This window comes from Theropithecus gelada, chromosome 2, assembly GCF_003255815.1.
Source record: "Theropithecus gelada isolate Dixy chromosome 2, Tgel_1.0, whole genome shotgun sequence".
Lineage (NCBI taxonomy): Eukaryota > Metazoa > Chordata > Mammalia > Primates > Cercopithecidae > Theropithecus > Theropithecus gelada.
Genome location: NC_037669.1, coordinates 170,580,087 through 170,585,542, shown reverse-complemented (window position 1 = coordinate 170,585,542; position 5,456 = coordinate 170,580,087).

Sequence of the window (5,456 nt, the reverse complement as noted above, 5' to 3'; positions counted from 1 at the left end):
TTTTGAGACGGAGTCTCGCTCTGTCACCCAGGCTGGAGTGCAGTGGCCGGATCTCAGCTCACTGCAAGCTCCGCCTCCCGGGTTCACGCCATTCTCCTGCCTCAGCCTCCCGAGTAGCTGGGACTACAGGCGCCTGCCACCTCGCCCGGCTAAGTTTTTTTTGTATTTTTTAGTAGAGACGGGGTTTCACAGGCTTGAGCCACCGCGCCCGGCCACCTCTTCTTTTTTGTGTGTGTGTGTGTGATGGAGTTTCGCTCTTGCTGCCTCTCTGCTCACCGAAACCTCCGCCTCCTGGGCTCAAGCGATTCTCCTGCCTCAGCCTCCCGAGTAGCTGGGATTACAGGCATGTGCCACCGCACCTGGCTAATTTTGCATTTTTAGTAGAGATGGGGTTTCTCCATGTTGGTCAGGCTGGTCTTGAACTTCTGACTTCAGGTGATCCACCCACCTCAGCCTCCCAAAGTGCTGGGATTATGGCCGTGAGTTCATACACCTGGCACTAATCACCTCTTAAAGGCCCCAGCTCTTAGTACTATTACAATGGCAATTAAATTTCTACGTGAATTTTACTGGAGAAAGTCAAGCCATAGCAAGTACATTCCACAATGATTCCTTTATACAAAGTTTTAGGGCAGGCTATTCTAATCTATGATGAAAAAGCAATTACTTAGTATATGTATCAGGCTTCACCGCAGAGGGTCTTTGAATACATCTCCCTCAGTCTTACATCCACTGTAAGTATTTTATCCTTTTTACATGAGAGAAAAATGTATTTGGGGCTGGTGAAAGATAACATTAAATTCCTCTTATGTATTGAATCTTTGACTAGGATCCAAAGCTTCCCCTTTTCTTACTCCCAAACAATCCCATAAATGAGTATTAGCTCCACATATGTACAGATCAAAGCAAACTTACCAAAACCCACTCTGCCAAGGAGGAGACTCCAAGCTCAGTTATGAATACAGTTAAGAGCAGGCTCTGGAGCTCAAATGCCTGAGTTTGCAGCCCAGCCCTTATTTAGTAACTGTGTAACCTTGAGTACGTTCTTAAAACTCTCTGAGCCTTAGTTTCTATATCTAGAAAACAGAATTGCCTCTTGGGGTTAAGATCAAATGAATTAATGTATGAAAATAGTGCTACAGTGGTAAATGTTTAACAACCAGCTCTCTGGGGAGGAAAAATGTGTGTATTTATTTAACTTTACTGAAAAGGCATACAGAGCACAATTTATAAAAGGTACAATACTCTTTATTGTAAATTACATATAACTAATTAATTCTCACAGAAAGCAATGTACTTGATTTCTGCCTAAATTGCATCTGACCAACAGGCACAGTTCTGGCATGAATGTAGACTGATATTTGAATGTATATTAACTAATGAAACAAAAACACAATAAAAACGATGTCAGAATTTGACTTAATGTGTGTGACTTCTTTGCTGAATTTTCAAACACTAGAATATTTCTTCAATTTTCTGTGCTATCCACAATGTTAACCGCTAGAGACATGACACACTTTTAAGTTTAATTTGTATTATTAACATTTTCCCCATCAGTTTCTCAAGTCTAGATAACCAACAAAGTAATAACACAAACCCTGATTTTCATGGTATTTGCAGATTTCTGTGGTATAAATAATCCCACCCTAGCCAATTCTGAGCTACCAAGTTGCCCTCACTAGCAGGAAAGAGATGTCCACGAGCGTAACATTATGAAGCATTTCCACCATGCAGATAAACAACTAAGGTATTTAACCTCAAAACTGTAAATAACAGTCAAATACTTTGGAAGTAAATTTTGAGCATTGTCTTTTAAAAATACAATTCATTTCATAGAAAGCTTCATTTAATTGGTAATAATGGTTGAACCTATAAATGGCTCCCTGAATTCCTGGAAACAAGAATCAGACCTCAGGAGCCTTCACAACCAGCTCCAGCATATAAGGTTTACAACAGCAGTGCCTGGCAATTATCCTTCAAAATGCTGGGATCGGTAGCCATTGTGCTCCACATGCATAGAACTCCCCTAACACTATCTGAATTAGTTGGCCAGCTTTTCATGGAACCTCATTTTGCACTCGAATTTTTTTAATCCTGACACATAGATATTCAATAAACGTGTGCAATTAATAAGTGACTAGGCCAGGCGTAGTGGCTCATGCCTATAATCCCAGCACTTTGGGAGGCTGAGGTAGGCCTCCTACTTGAGGTCGGGAGTTCAAGACCGGCCTGGCCAACATGGTGAAACCCTGTCTCTACTAAAAATACAAAATTTAGCTGGGTGCAGTGGCGTGCGCCTGTAATCCCAACTACTCAGGAGGCTGAGGCAGGAGAATCACTTGAACTCGGGAGGCAGAGGTTTCAGTGAGCTGAGATTGAGCCACTGCACTCTAGCCTGAGCGACACAGTGAGACTCTGTCTCAAAAAATAACAATAGTAATAATAAGTGACTAAACCATTAGTCCATGCACTGAAAATCTGATCAGATAAAACAGCTTAGGAAAACAGCAGCCATAGTAGGGAACAAAAAGTTGATCAAGAGAATGAAAGTAGGTAGGTGCTCTCCACTTTGGAAACGACCCTAACTGCGTTTAACTGCAGAACTTGAACAGGAAATTAAACAGCTATTGCAGGGGGAGAAAACAGATGAGTATTTACAAGCAAAGCAACAAAATAATAGGGGGAAAACCACTGAAGTTAAGGTGTTCAGAGCAATAAGAGACAACAGAAAATAAAAAAATACAGAACTGACTTCAGAGACTTTTAGAAGATCGTATTTGACTCTGTAGGCTCCAGTAGAAAAAATAGGGGGAAAAATTTTAGGAACACCATACTCACCTGTGGATTTTGTTTTTGAGTCATTTTAAAAACACTGATCCGACCCGTCAGCAACTTGCATTAAAAAGTATGCGAAATGCTAACTTTGAGCATTGAGAGCATGTTTACATTCTGGAGAATGTGCCCCATATTTAAGCAAATGGAGAAATTCTGAGCTTCCTCCAAGACCTCCCTTTAGGGCTCCTCTACGCACTGCATTCAAGTGTTGTTGTAAGTGGATTTTGTACTCTGGTGTCAAAAATCACCCCACAGCATCCAACTCTTACACAGTGAAGAGCAACACTGATGTGGCTACTAAAACACATGCCACAGCTGTTTCTAAGCTTTTACATAGACAGAGAATAAAAAAATCAAACATAACAAATTTTAACACAGGCCCAATCTAGTGTAAAACCAAAACCAGATCTGTGATTATCTTTATTCCTGCATTCACAGACAGCATTCCTCAATTTCAGAAGGAATTTAATCCATTTTGTTTTCCATCAACCACACATTTACTTGGAGCTTGCTTATTAAACTGTGCAAAGAAGAGGACAAAATAAAATCCAAATTTGTGCAATAATCCACTGAATTCGATAAACATCCTGACCAACACCTAAAGTGGGTATAAGGTTAGCAAGGTTTTTTCTCCTAAAAGCTCTTTCCTAAGAGTCCCAACAAGTGCTCAGCACAGAAAAAAAAAAAAAAGGCAAAGGGGTTATTTAAGGAAGAAAGTTGGATTAAAATGGCATCCCATTAAACCCTTCCTTAAAGGATTCACAGTGCTCACTGCCTCACTGCAGAACAGGACTGACATGGAGACATGGCAGTAATCTTGTTTAACCCAGCATGTCCAAACTTACTTGATCAAGGAGCCCATTTTTCCCACCTAACATCACCTAATATCCTCAGAAACACAGCGGATTTTTTTTTTTTTTTTTTTTTTTTAAGACGGAGTTTCGCTCTTGTCGCCCAGGCTGGAGTTCAATGGCACGATCTCGGCTCACCCCAACCTCCGCTTCCCAGGTTCAAGCGATTCTCCTGCCTCGGCCTCCCAAGTAGTTGGGATTACAGGTGTGCACCACCACGCCTGGCTAATTGTTGTATTTTTAGTAGAGACAGGGTTTCACCATCTTGGCCAGGCTGGTCTCGGACTCCTGACCTCATGATCCACCAGCCTCGGCCTCCCAAAGTGCTGGGATTACAGGCGCTAGCCACCACCCCTGGCCAACATAGTGGATATTTATGGTAGAAGCTGCTCCAGACAGCCCATGGCTGCATCACACTAGCTGCAGCAAGGAGGTGCCTCCAGAGCTGCATGCTCCATAAAGCCCGTGGGAGGTCCACCCATCTGGGTGCAGTCGCAGCCGCCCAAACATCCCTGCACTGTTTTTGCTGTTATTTTTTGAGACGGAGTCTCCCTCAGTTGCACAAGCCAGAGTGTGGTGGTGCAATCTCGGCTCACTGAAGCAGCATCCTCTGGGGTTCAAACACCCTGCACTCTTGGGGGCACGAAGAAGGCCCCCCCACTGCCCCTGCCCTCACAGGCTCACAAGTCCCTGTTCCCACTGCCTGGCTTCCCCCTGCTATTGGCACCCACTCCGACCTTGGAGCAAAGTTGGGGCCAAATCCTGGGGTCATGAACAGCAGCAAGAGGCAGACGGGTTCCTGGGCTGAAGGAGGCGGGTCCCCAGTGAGGCCCCACCTTCAGGGCCTGAAGGCTGAGGACTGAGCCGCCAGCCCTTGAGTGGAAACTTGTGGTGCCTTTTCCAGGTCCGCCCATGGCTGCCCATGGACCAATCAGCGTGCACTTCCTCCTCTCTGAGGCCCATAAAATCCCTAGGCTGTCAGAGCTGGGGAAGAGATAGGGATGACCAGCTGCAGAGAGGATCTACCCACTCCAGGGCCTCCTCTCTGCTGAGAGGATGGGAAAACCAAGGGATGGCCAGCTGTAGAGAAGAACTACCTTCTCTGCTGAGAGCTGCAGAGACGACAGGACGACCTGCCAGCAGAGAGGAGCCACCCACTCTAGGACCTTCCCTCTGCTGAGAGCTCCAGAGTGGGATGACAACCTGCCCACAGCAAGGTGCTTCCCACTCCAGGGTCTCCTCTCTGCTAGGCCTAAACACTCATTGGGATACCCTGGCTACAGAAAGGAGCTGCCCACTGTAGGTCCCCTGAGTTATTCTATCACTCAACAAAGCTCCTCTTCATCTTACCCTCCACTTGTCTGTGTACCCTCATCCTTCCTGGTTGCAAGACAAGAACTTGGGACCCACTGAATGGCAAAGCTAAAAGTTGTAACACAAACAGGGTTGAAACATGCCCCTTGCTCACCACGCTGTGGGCCAAGGACAGAAAAGCTGCAGCCAGCCCTTCAGGGATCTCACACCTGGGAGCTCCCCAAGCCAAGGCTGTGATTCCCTCTTTGGGGCCCTGTGGTTCCTGGCATCTTCAGCCTTCCGGCCACCACTGCATTCCCCGGTGCCAGCTGGGAAAGCTGCTTATGGTGTGCCTGGTCCAGCTGCAGCCTCGCAGAGAGCTGGCACCTGGAGATGTCCACCGCGTGGCAGCAGCTGACTTTGTCTGCACAGTAGCTGGACGCCACACTCGCTCACACACGCCTTGATGCTCCATGC